General features: G+C 36.8%; 1 long non-coding RNA gene across 1 annotated transcript in view; it reads right to left on the bottom strand.

The window, feature by feature from the left end:
- Positions 1-4,798: 4,798 nt before the first annotated feature.
- Positions 4,799-14,076, bottom strand: part of LOC148188328 (uncharacterized) — a 64,352-nt gene continuing 55,074 nt past the window's right edge. The window contains exons 3-5 of the long non-coding RNA XR_015778065.1: positions 8,638-8,711; positions 5,788-5,819; positions 4,799-5,359 (exon numbers count right to left, since the gene is read on the bottom strand). This is a non-coding gene — a long non-coding RNA (uncharacterized LOC148188328). The remainder of the gene's footprint in view (positions 5,360-5,787; positions 5,820-8,637; positions 8,712-14,076) is intronic.

Here is a 14,076-nt window from a genome sequence, read left to right as displayed (position 1 = left end):
CGCAGAGTTTTGGGAAGGTTTATGTGGTCGACGCACAGATTCAGATTTATTTCATTTTTTTTTTTTTTACTTTTTTTCAGTTTCTACTTTACGTGCGTTGAGCTACGTCATGTTACGTCAGCAAATGGCGTGCATGAGATTTTTTTCCTTAAATATTTTAATTGGAAAGAGAGTCAATCTACCTTAAACGTTTGAACATCACATACAGCTCTAAAATAAATAAAACAATTGATAATTAATGGGAAGATAAAACTGAGGAAAAGCTGGAGAAAACAAAGCTTGCATTTGGAAAACGACATCCTGACAAATATAAATATACTGAATAACCAAATAAAACAGATAAAAGTCAATGAGCAACTTGATTAGAAATGACTGAAAAAATAGAACAGAAATTGTAAAAAAAAAAAAAAAAAAGAAAGAAAGAAAGAAAGAAAGAAAGAAAAAAAGAAATAAAATAGAAAATAAAAATAAATAAATACATTTTTAAAAATGATTTTTTTTTTAAAAAAAGAACAAGAGGAAAAACAATTAACAAATAAATAAGTAAATGACATGAAAAGTGCCTAATAGTAACTCTGTAAAATATTTTTGGATGTATAATTATGAGAATTATTAAAGCAGCTTTTGTGGACATCTTTCCTATCTTAAAAAAAATTATCTGAAAATAAGCACAAAAGTGTAAAAAAAAATAAATAAATAAAATAAAATAAAATAAAGAACAAATAAACAAACAGAAAAAAGACCTCAAGAACATGCAAAAAAAAATTTGAATGTCTAAAATCTTCAATAAATCATACAATAATCCCCCCAGATAATTTTCAGATCTTATTTTGTCAAATTCTACTTAATTTTTAGTTCATCTATTTATTTATTTATTTGTTTGGCTGTTTAAATTGTATTTATGATTTTTATTTTATTTAAGGGTTTTTTGTGTGTTTTTTGCAGTTTGCAAGACATTAGCTCATTATGCTTTTTTTGTGTTTCTCATGAAAGAAATCTAACCAGTTTTTCTCTGGTTTCAGAGGGTGAAATGCTTGTGAATGCATCTGAACGCAACACAAGAACAGTAAGTAACACAACATATGGAAATAGCAGCAAACACGCATGCATGCATGCATGCACACACACACACACACACACACACACACAAATCATGTTACAGGAAAAAAACAACATATAACATAAATGCATGTTTAAGGATCAGTTCTTTTGTTTGTTTGTTTTTTTACTTTTTTTGGTCATACTTATTAGGAAAATTTCTTGTAACTTTACAAATTTATTGCTTACTTTTGGGCCATGTCTTGTTATGTTGCTTGTTCTTTTTCACATGTTTTTGAAAGAAAATTAACCAGTTTGCTCAGGTTTTAAAGGCTTAAGAAGGAAAACGACACGACAAATGTGTGTGCTGCTGTCAGAGGGAAATATCTGAACCACGAGGACGACAAAGAACCAGGGAGAGCTGAAGAGTAATGAAGTAACTAGCAGTAGTAGTGCTGACAGCAGCTCGCTCTCACACACACACACACACACACACACACACACACACACACACACACACACACACACACACACAGATTACACGGTGTTTTCTGCTTTACATAAGAAGCTTATGTGATGAGGAGAGTTGCAGCAGTCAGATGGGCGTCCCGCTGCCTTCCTCTCACGCCGTCCTGCTCGTACAGCTGGTAGTCCAGCGGTCTCGGGGTCAGGGAAATGCCACGGGAAAAATGACAACTCACTAAACAACTCACAGGCGGCCCGGAGTTTGGGGTTAAAAAATAAAAACAGAGCCTCTATGTGCGCTCAGAGCTTCTGATCCTGCAAGTTATTGCTTGAATATCATAACTTAGTTTATCAACATCAACCCTTTAAAACCTGGATTGTCATCAGTTGTCTTGTGCTTTTCCCAAGTATTTAAACATTTGAAATGTTGAACAAATTTGGGTGATTTCTTTCAAAAACATAGGGGAAAAAAAGTTAATAAACAATCTTGCACTAAATGTCTCGCAAATTGCAAAAAAACTTGGAAAAAATTAACAAGAAAATCACCTCAAAAATTTGCTAAAAACAAGAGAGAGACTCATTAGAGAACTTTTAAATAACTAAGCAAAAATACAAAAAAAACTTTAATTATTATAGTTTATCAGAAATTATTGTTTTATTTTACCAATATTAGTAATTTCCTGTTTTGGTTCCTTTATCTACTTTTATCTTTATTTTTGTTTGGCTATTTTCAGGTAATTTTCTTGTAACTTTTTAATAATGTTTTGCTTTTTTTTTCTAAATTTGCTCATTGCCGTCTTTCCATATTTTTGAAAGAAATCAAGTCAATTTCAGGTTTCAAGGGGTTAATGTTTTTTTTCTCCTGACAACAAAGTGTTAGCCACTTTTCATTCAGCCCAATCAAAAACTACACTCTGTCGCTCCCTGTTGAATACTGAATCAGCTGATCGTTGAAAAATGTTCTTTTTGTGCCAAAATGATTTTTCCAAGATTGAGAGCCACTTGGCTGCACTGCTGAGAAAATGTTCTGATGATTAAAAATCTTTCATTTATATCACATATTTCAGTTTGAGGTCAAACACAGTGTGACGCATGAGTAACTTTGCTTTAACAAAAGCAAACTGAATCTGCCACAAAATAGAGTGGCAGGTTCAGTAATTCACAGGTAAACTATTAGGAATTATCAGCAGGGGGACAAAAATGTCCAAAGTGGACCCCTCATCCACACCCACTCCAGCACCAGCGCTGCTGCATTGATCTTTGCATGTCCTCCTTTGGGCCTTCACCTATGACCTTTGGCCCCGTCTGACAGCAGGCCTGGTTATATCCAGCCCGTTCTCACTCCAAACTTGTCAAATGCATCTGCTCTGTCATTTCTTTTGCCATACAACCATGACAGCAAAAACCAACTTCCGCATTCAACTGCAGCTGGATGGTGTCAGATGAGAACACGCTTAGACAGAACTGGTGGTGTTGCTATGATACACAAAAGACCAGAATGCAGCGGGCGCGTGCACAGGCCGGAGCAAGTCATGTGCGCAGCACTAAGTAATAACACTGCGGGTAACCATGTAATATCAAGCGCACGAGTGTGCTTTTAGGCTGGGGAGGTGAAAAACAACTGACGGCAAACTAAAACAACCCACACACAAAGAAAGACACACTCGTCTGCTGCAGAGCCGTATACACGGCTCTGCTCCTCTGGCAATGGAAAAGGAACCATAGCCTAATTTTTCGCAAGTTTATCCCATGTCTGAAAAACCCACATGCATGCTCTTATTTTGGTGGTAAAAGGGTATTAGTTGCAGCGCCAGACCTCATTAGGCAGGTTTTAATTACAGATTTGTGCAAAACTTAATTGATATTTAGTAAATCTCAATAAAACACAATGTAGCCGACTGTGTTTCCACTGAGTGATGCTGTGCAACTTCTCCTCTGGCGATAACATGGCGATGGATGTTCAAAACATTAGCAGCTTTATTTCAATTGCAGCCACCACACTAACCGACATTATTTTCAATCCAAGGCCACGTAGGGGTGTTATGGAGCCATAATGGAAAGGCGAGCCCCTAATATGTGGGAGCAGCCATGTATGAGGGATTTCTGTGAGCTGATAGTCCACGATTTCACAGAGGAACTGTGGATTCAAAACTTCCTGATGATCAGTAACAGCTCCTGTAGCTCCTGCTGCATCATGAGGGAGCCAGTTCCTACTGACAAGCACATAGACACAGCATCATGTGACCTAGAAAAGACTAAAAAGGGTTTCCACTGTAGTTTGGACAAATATGGCTTTTTTAAATTGCCTGAAATACCATCTCATGCCAACATAAAAACTTTCTTTGCGATAAATGGGAGTTTTTTAGAAATTGACGTGTTCCCAATAGGCAAATGTTATATTCACAGTTTCAATTTGTGCAGTTTTAGGGTTAATGGAAACCCGCCTACTGATGCTCTTGTGCCTGACAGAGAGAAAATCCCTGCAGCCAGGATTTAAAACCAGAAGATTGGAGGCAGTTAAGGAGAAACACATTAACCATCGAGGACTATCAGGTCACACATGCACGGCGTCCACATACTTTTGACCATGCAGTGTATCAGATTTTTTTTGATTATTTTAGTTAATTGAGCATCTTGATATTCTGATAATAATCCTCTTCACACTGAACACAGTTTTTGTGTGTGTGTGTGTGTGTGTGTGTGTGTGTGTGTGTGTGTGTGTGTCGGCTGCAGCTCGGGGATGAACAACAGGCTCAGCTGGTCGTGTTCAGCTGAGGAGTTCACAGAAACAAACGGGAAACTCGATAACCCCGCCATTGTCTCTCAGCCTGGATATTCGGCTCTCGATGCTCGGGAAGATTGCTAATATGTGTGTGAGGGCACAAGGTCACGGGGGCTGGAGAACGCTGCAAAAATTACCCGTTGTTATGCAATCAAGTGGAGATGCATTTTGAATGAATTGCTGATGGGAAGAACGCTGAGAGCTGCTCCAACTCCAAATGTTCATCCTCAGAGTGAACGGGCTGCATGACATCTGCACACAAATCATCTGCTAAACACTGCCGAGTTTGCATCATATTTGTTTTGAAAAAGGAATACTTAATATCACAACATATATATCTATATCTCTTTATCTCTGCTCAGAGACAAAGAGGAAAATATACAGAAAGGAGTGAAATATTAACATTAGACTGTAATTTTTTTAGCTTGCGAAACATTCAAAGAATACACAAATAAAACCTCACGAGGGAAAAGAACGGCACAAAAAAAAAGACTAAAGAAAATAGTCTTGAAACTAGAGAGGTAAACAATTAAAATGGTTTTATATAAATCACTCCGATCATTTATATAAATTCAACTTCGAATCAGCATCATAGCTCCCAAAACTACAAAATATAACATCAAAAATAAAGTTCTCTCTCTTGAAGTAGCTCAGTAAATTGTTGGTTTTGGTCTTGTTGTGGGATTTGCTGACAAAAAAGGGAATATAAGCATACTTATATTTTATTTTTTAAAGAGTGAATCTGTTTGTTTGAACTGCTGTAAAATAATCCAATACTTTGTTGAACAATATTTTTCACATCCATCTGTTTAAACTGATGTGCATGTCAAATAAAGGCTTTATATACTGCATCATGAAAACATGGACATCCAAATCCACTTTAAACATAACGCATTATTACTCCTCAATGTTCTCGTTCACAACACAAACACTGCTCTTTAAGTTCATTTAAATCTGAGCGCTAAGCTGTGACCCAGGAAGCCATGTTGGCGGTTCACATGAGGGCCGTGACCCCACCGTTTGGGACCGTCTCTGCGACCGTCCAGCTGTTAGATTAATGTTTTCATCTGGACTCTGTGAAGACACGACACAGAGTGTGATTCTGCGTCCTGACCCAAACATCACACTGTAAGTCTTCGTAATAAAACGACCTTTGGATGGAGAGAGAGCAGAGACTCATCCTGCAGCCGCTTTATCCTCCACGCTGCCTTCACATCACGGCTTAACTTTATTTTTTCATTTATTCAACTCTGAAGACTTTTGGTCAGCCTGTTTTTGCAGCTAAACTGTATCATTATTTAAAAAACAATCTTGTGTTCCTTATCGTTTTTTCTTTTAGATTTTCATTTCAGACGTTTCAGACTCTAATCCACAGAAATTCACACAGAGAAAACAGTCCTGAAACAGCACTGAAAGTCCGCAGCCACGCACATATCGCTGAGAGGCTGCAGGACCGAACTCCTGACAACAAAGTGGAAATATGGAAAGAAATCTTTACTCACCTGAGCTCTCAGATCAGTGCAGGTAACTTCACCTACAAACACAAAACACAGCAGAGGATGATGGGAATGGCAAGATGTTGGACAAACAAAGAAAAAAAAAACACAATAAGCAAGAAAATGACCCCACAAAGTGCTGAAAAAATGTATGCATTTATTTCAACATTTTTCTTTAACATAATTTTAAATATAAAACTATTCTAATTTTAAATAAATGTCAAAATTTTGCAAGAAATTTGCAAAAAAATACTAGATAATTATCTGGAAAAAAGCAACAAGATAGAAAATTAAAAAACAAACATGAAAACGCCTTTAAGTGTAAATCAAACAATATAGATAGATAGATAAATAGATCGGTAGATAGATAGATTTTTTTTTTGGACATAATTCTACACATGTAATTTAAAGAATTTGAAAATATAGTTTTCTGGACATTTTTAACTATTTTCTAAAATTTATTTTGATAATATCTAATGATCCTCCCAGCTACTTTTCAGGTCTATTTTTTTATTTATTTTTTGTAATTTGCGGGACATTTCTTTCAAAGTTGCTCATTGCCTTTTCCCATGTATTTAATGAAAATCAAATCAATTTTTCAATTTTAATTCAATTTTTATTCCTTTTTTCACATTTTCCCTAGTTTTCTGATAATATAACGTATAATCAACCCCCCAAACTAATTTTCAGGTTATTTTTCTGTCACCTTTTACTAATTTTTTTTGCAATTTGCAGGACTTTTCTTTCCAAGTTGCTCAGTGTTTTTGTTCCATGTTTTTGGAAGAAATCAAACCAACTGTTTCAGATCTCAGAGCTTTAAATGCTCGTAAAAAGCATCTGAACAAAGAACAAGAAAACTGTTGATCCGGGTGTTACAGGGTGGAAGCTGCAGCTTTGATTGATTATTCGTCATTGATTAAATTGGTTTACTCGAGGTGATTCTGGCAGCAGGTGAGTAATTAAATGTGGTTTGATGTGACCCGTTGTGTTGGTGCGTCTATAGCTTCCCCCTCAGCTGAGGAGTGTGTTGGTCTGTGTGTGTGTGTGTGTGTGTGTGTCTGTGTGTGTGTGAGAGGGAGAGAGAGAGCGAGAGAGAGGTGTGTGGGTGCACATCCCTCTCTCCGCGGTGACCCGCTGCTCTGCTGCACTCCGCTTCCACAGCATCCTGCCGGCTGCCTAGCAACGCTCAGTGTCCATGGCAACGGAGCCAACAAACGCCCCCACTCCTCTTCAGTCTGAACCCCTAAATTAGGGCTAAAGTGCGGCAATCAGGAGAGCGGAGTCTGCGTGGATTAACGGGGAGAGCCGGGAGGAGCCTCGGGGTGCAGCTCAGAGCCAAACCTTCACGTTTTCTGCAATCAGACTCGAATGATGTCACAGATCTCAGCGTTCATTCAGACCTGAGAGGTCAAACAGGAAGCGGCACTAATGGGCTGATGAGCCGTGCAGCGATGCAGAGCCACGGGTTCGATTCTCAGAGAGCGCTGACAGAAAATGAGGACATGAACTGTGACTGGCTCAGGATCAGTCTTTACACTGAGGGAAGAGCTGAGATACAGAAAAAAAGTGGATCTGACATGAGATCAAATAAAATATTCACCAGCAGTGAATAAAACACAGAGGCGTGTGTGTGTGTGTGTGTGTGTGTGTGTGTGTGTATGTGTGTGCGCAAAGTGCTGCTGCTGCTGCTCCTCGTGTGTTTTAGCTCTCTCTTGTGGATTAAAAGCAAATCTACAACAGCCAAAAAATAAATAAATATTCTTTTTAACCCTTTGAAACCTGGATAGTTTTCTTGTGCTGCAATCAGACGCTTTTAACCAGCTGGTGGATTGATTGATTGATTGATTGATTGATTGATGGATGGATTAAAGATGGAGGGAGGAGAGAAAGAGAAACTTAGTTTAGAAAACTAGTTAGAAACTTAGAAACTAGTTTTAAAAAACAGGGAAGAAAATTCTCCCCAAAAATGTGGAAAATATCCCCAAAAATATTAAAATTTTAGATTTAAAATTATGTTACATATAAAAAATTCTATATATATATATATTTAATTTTCAGGACTTACAAAAAAAAAGGCAATGACCAACTTGGCAAGAAAGTCCCACAAATTGCAAGAAATTAGTGAAAGGTAACAAGGAAATTACCTAAAAATTTCTTTTTTAAAAAAAGATGGGAGGATTTCTAGAAAATGATTTAACAAAAAACATGGAAAATGTCCTGAAAAGTATATTTAAGATCATAATAAAATTACATATAAATATGTATTACAGAAAAAAATAATCAAATAAACAAATAAAGGTTTTTTAAAACTCTTTTTTGCTTATTTTTAAGTTTTTTTCTTGTAACTATTTTTTACTAATTTTGGGATTTTGGTTATATCGTATGAAGCACTTTGTGTTACAGTTTGTTTGTATGAAAGAATAATACCGATAAAGTCTGACTGATCTGATATTTAGGTAACAAAAGCACATGAAAACCAACGCCAGGACGTAAACAAACGCTCATGCTGCCATGGATTGATAAATTTAGTGGAAGGAGGCGGATGGTGAGATTTAGAAAAAAACCATCACATTCAGACAGGAAACAAACACCAGACTCCTGCATGAAAGTCCGCTGACACCGCCGAGCAGCGTTCATGCGCGGACTAAAGATGCATTTTCACACTAAAACCAAAAGCACTGACAGAGTGGTGCTATTTTATGAGTTCAGACTGAGAACGGGCTCCATATTCAAGTTAAAATTGATGCAAAAATCTTGATTGGCTTTTGTCATCTCTAGGTTTTACATTTTTTTGTATTTTTTTAAAGCAGACAAATGAAACTGCACACTGATTACAGTCACTCCTGTCTGACGTACCTCAGAGGGGGTTCAAACCCACGTCTCAATGTTTTTGGTTGGGGTCTGTAACCATCCGGATCACCGCTGATCGACTGAAAGAAGCAGAGAAAGAAAATCAGACTGAAGCTGCAGAAAACCTGCAGAGGAACAATAATTTTTCCTCCTGTCTAAGAGGAAAAACTATAATTATAATGATCATATTCTTAAAAATGTAACCACATGGTTGACATTTTTTGCAATCGAACTGCTTCACTAAACACTTGGCAAAACCAAATTTTGATTTTAGTGTTTTGATTTTACTCTAATTCTATTCAGCATTTTTTTAAAACTAGATTTATTTTTATTTGTATCTATTTAATTTTGTTTATTTGTATTTGTTTATTGTATGGAGTTGCTTTCACTTTAAGATTTCTATTATATTACATTGACCTTTGCTCTTTTTACATGCAGTATACTAGGATTTTTTTTCTTAAGAAACTGCATTTTTTCAACATATTCTGTGGTCTATAATGTTTTTAAGTGTGGGTGTTAATGGTAAATTTCTTGGACTTTTCCCTTTTTTTTCTTTTCTTTTTTTTTTTTTGCTAATGTTTTAGGTTATTATTTCTTTGTTGCTCATTGCTTTCTTCGCATTTTTTTTGAAAGAAATCAAGCCAATATGCTCAGGTCTACAAGTCCCTTAAAATGACATTTGTTGTAGTAAAATGAGTCAGCCACTGGAGGGCGACCTTCACCTAAAAATGGGCTGAGCGGCCTGCAGCAGAGACTCACCTGCAGGGGGCGCTACACACCTGCTGCTCTGCAGGAAACATGACATTTGTGCATGCTCATATTTTTACCTTTAATGCTTTTCAGGTGTTTCATGTTCAAAATCAGATAAATAGTAATATTTCTGTTTCAGTGCATTTTCTCTTTATATTTTAGGACAGAGGTGACGTGGGGGAGCAGAGGAGGACGAGGATGTTTTTCTTTCAAGAACACCTCAGATGATGAACATCACTCAAGCTGCTCTGCCAGAGGGCCACTTCTGCAAAATGACAGCAGGCCAGGGGCCAATCACAGGAGCCCCAGACATGCTTTTTAGAACTTCAGGATATTTCTGAGATTTTTGGGTATTTCTAGAATTTTATGACATTTCTAGGATTTCCAGGATTTTAGGACATTTGGGGATTTTAGGATGTTTATGAGATTTTAGGACATTTCTAGGATTTTAGGATATTTCCAGGATTTCTAGGATTTTAGTACATTTTTTAGGATGTTTGGACATTTCCAGGATTTTAGGACATTGCAAGGATTTCTAGGATTTTAGGACATTTTTAGAATTTTAGGATGTTTCTGATATTTTCAGAACTTCAGGACATTTCTAGGATTAGGACATTTTTTTTTAGGATTTTTGGACATTTCCAGGATTTCTAGGATTAGGATATGTTTTATGATTTTAGGACATTTCTAGGATTTCTAGGATATTTCCAGGATTTTAGGATGTTTCTGAGATTTAAGGATGTTTCTAGGATTTCTGGACATTTCTCAGATTTTAGGACATTAGTGTTTTAGCTAGGACCTCTGTCGGCGGTGTGGGGATCCTCGACTGGCACTTTTTTTTCATCAACAAGCTCAATTTTGATGCTGTTTTGTGCACTCTGGCACCTTATGGATTCTAAAATGCCAAAAACAATTCCCAGTGTGAATCACTTTAATTTTACTGTGAATTAGAAAATGTTGGGGGCCACTCTATCAGGGGCCAGATTTGGCCTGCGGGCCATAAGTTGAGTATCAGTGCAGACTCCTCTTTGTTTCTGGAGACACTCGTCTTACTTTAAGGGGTTCATCCAGTGACTCTGAAGCATCTTGCTCGTCACTCAGAGAATTTCTCAGATAAACTCTGAAAATCATCAAGAGCTTCTTTAAGACGCCAAACAGTGAATGAGAACCTCAGACATATCCGGACTTCTGTGGAGAACATGAGAATTTTATAAAATGAGGGTCACTAATCAGGGTCACAATAATTATCGATGTATTAAAAGTTGTGCGTAAAATTTTGTTCATTTTTTTTAAGTGATGAAAATTGTGTTATATGATAAAAAGTGATTTAAAAAATGTGTTAAATGGTAAAAGTGATGACAGCGCGTCTAAAAAGACAGATTATATTTTAGATCTGAATCCAACCAAAATACTTAAACATGATGACCACGCATGTCGGGGCCCCTCGTCCTGTTCTGCCTGGGGGCCACTTTAACAAACTGACAGGAGACCAGGGGCCAGTTAACCCTTTGAAACCCAGAGCACCGTAACGAGTATTTACCCCTTAAAACTCAAACTGCTTCAATTTATTTCAAAACAGTTAAATAAAAACGAAATGAGCAACTTCTCCTCATCATCCCTCTTTTTTATCCTCCTCTTCATTCTCCTCCTGTTCTTCCTCTCTCTCCATCCAACTCTCCTCCTTTTCTCCTCCCCATCCTTTTTCTCCTCTGACTCCTCTTTTCTCCTCTCTCTCTCTCTCTCTCTCCTCCTCCTCCTGTCCCATGTGAACAGAGCCTCTTCTCTCCTTCCTCCTCTTTTCTCCTCCTCCTCTCCCATGTGAACCAAGAATCTTTTTCTCCTCCTCTCCTCTCTTCTTTTTCTCCTCCTCTGTCCTCCTTCTGTCCTGTGTGAACAGAGCCTCTTTTCCTCCTCCTCTTCTTTTTCTCCTTCTCTCTCTACTCTACCTCTTTTTCTCCTCCTTTCTCCTCTTTTTCACCTCCTCCATCTCTCTCCTCTCCTCCATTTCTCCTCCTTTCTCTCCTCCTCCTCTTTTTCTCCTCCTCAATTTCTCTCCCCTCCTCCTCCTTTTCTCCTCCTCTCTATCTCTCCTCCTATCTCTCCTCTCCTCTTTTTCTCCTCCTCTCTCTATCTCTCCTCCTCTCTTTCCTCCTCCTCTCTATCTTTCCTCCTCCTCTTTTTCTTCTCCTCCTTCTCTCTCCTCTCCTATATTTCTCCTCCTCTCTATTTCTCCTCCTCCTCCTCCTGTCCCGTGTGAACAGAGCCTCTTTTCTCCTCCTCTCTCCTCCTCTCTGGATGACCGCCTGTTTCTGGAATTCTCACTGTTAATTTATGCGCATATTAATTGCGCTCCTTTGTCGTTTCCACCGTGGGATACAACATGCAAATGCGCCGTGCGTGCGCGCGCGTGTCTGGTTGAGTGTGTGCGTGTGTGTAATCCCCCTCTGCTTGTTAACGTTCATATTCTTTAACAAATGACGCAGATTTATGTGAACGATTATGGATATTTTGACATTTTAAATATGCAAAAATATGCATGTTTTAATTTTCAATACTAGATTAAAATATGTGCGGGTTATTTTCTAGCTGAATTTAAATAAAAAGTCAAAAATAAAATGAATAAAATCATATAAATAATGGAATAAAATAAACTGTTTTGTATTAATTGAATATTGATGGAAATTAGTGAGCAATTAGACTTTTTTGCTGATTTTTTTTTTCTTACTGCGTCTTAAACTGCAGAAACACTTTCAGTCTGAGAGCTTTAATAAGAAGAACTTTAATAAACATTTAAGATCAGACTTTGTGCGCTCGTGTTTCACGTGGAACTGAAACATTTTCGTTTTCTGGCCGCAAATTATTTATTTCAGCCAGTCTCTTCAAACTCCTGAAGCTTTATTTAAAAGGCTTTCGTGACGCCTTCTATCAGGAAAAATGGTTAAAAAATGTCAGAAGTAAAACAGATCAAACAATTTTATTTTGATCATTAAACTCTAGTAAATATAAACGTGTTTTCATTTTCACTCAAAAAAATCAGCTTTTTATAGGTCAGATATAAAGTCGATGTGTTTATTTTTTATAGTTTTTTTAAATCTAGGTTATTCTGCATTTATTTAACAGATATTTCTTCAGTTTATCATCAAAGAATTATTGTCTGATGATTTTCATTTAACCTGACATGTTCATTTCTCTGCAGGTTTTCTTTCAAACTTTCAGACTTTCATCCAAAAACTGCAGCAATTTATTATTTTTTCATTTATTATAGGTATACTTTTATTATTACTATTATTATTGATGGAGTATATCCCTTTTTAAATTTTATTAGTTTTTAATTTTATTTTATGATTTGAGATATCGCACTTAGACTATAATACATCGGATTTGAGGGTTTTGGGGATGGTAAGGACTAATGGGTGCTGGGTGGGTATGTGGAGTTTGGTTTAGGATAATGTTTATGTGTTTGTATGTTATGTATTTGTATGTGTAGATCACAGAAAGAATAGTTACTGTCCTGCTCGGTAGCAACTACTGGGGATCCACTTTCACAAATAAATAAATACATTATGAGAAAAAATAGACAATGAATCCTGCGAAGTTTCTGTTCAAATGAACGCGAATTTAGACAATTTATAATTTATAATAATTTGCCACAAAGCGCGACCCGATCATCATTGATTGGATAATTAACGGTTATTTCCATGAACATATCAGCCAATCAGCTCAGCGCGGAATATTAATGCATTGTTTTATTTCTCTACAGAATCTGTTGAATTTGTTACAGAGCCCCAGAAATGTGCTTCAGATAAAAGCAAAGAGCTCCAGCTGAGACTGAAAAGAAAAACAGGCCTCAGCTGATTCTTAAAAAATAAATATATTAATAAAAAAATAAAAATCCACTATCACCACTTTTATCTTTTGATTCATTGATCCGCCTGGAAAAATGTGGCTGCTGACCTGAAACCGTTTACTAAATGTAAACAGTTCCTTTAAATTTGGGACCGTTTTTACTAATATTTTATTTTCTTATATTTCAAATCGATATTTAGATCTTTGCACACAACTGCCGAGTTCATTCAAAAGTCCAAAAATCATCGTTTCTACCTGCTCGAGCTCAGAGGCTGCAAACATGAATGTGATCGTGATTTTTGTCTTTAGTTTGGCTCAAACTTTTACATATATTTCACCTAAAAACAGGTTAAAATTGGCCCAAATGGATCTTTCTAACAAAGTGCTCCTTCCTCTTTTTTAAAAAAAAAAAAAAATTTAAACCATTAAATTAATATAAACGCCTTTTGCTTTAGTGAGTCAGCGAGAAAAACGGGGAAAGAAACAGATGAAATGTCTCGATTTTTTTTAATGGGCGAAAATTAAGACTCGAGGACGCGTTTTTATGACTAAACGACCTGTTGAGTTTCCTAAAAAACACCAAACTGCAGCTGAAAGTCTCCTCCTCCACACAGCAGCCTGCACACTGCAGCGCTTTATCCACCAGCATCAGTCACTTTATTGAAGTGTCGTTTTTCAAGATAAAAGACAAGAAGCTCCACACTGCAAAACACCGCATCACATCAGATACAAAAAAAGTCCAATGACGGAACATTTATCGTGTGAACTTTAAACCGCCAAAAACCAGAAGATGCAAAGAACATTATAGAAGATAACATTTATTTCAAACTGTTTTCACTTCGATTTAGG

This window comes from Plectropomus leopardus, chromosome 11 (assembly GCF_026936395.1).
Source record: "Plectropomus leopardus strain MGB_pleo_1.0 chromosome 11, ASM2693639v1, whole genome shotgun sequence".
NCBI lineage: Eukaryota > Metazoa > Chordata > Actinopteri > Perciformes > Serranidae > Plectropomus > Plectropomus leopardus.
The sequence above is the reverse complement of the archived record's forward strand: the minus strand, read 5'-3'. Positions and strand labels throughout refer to the sequence as shown.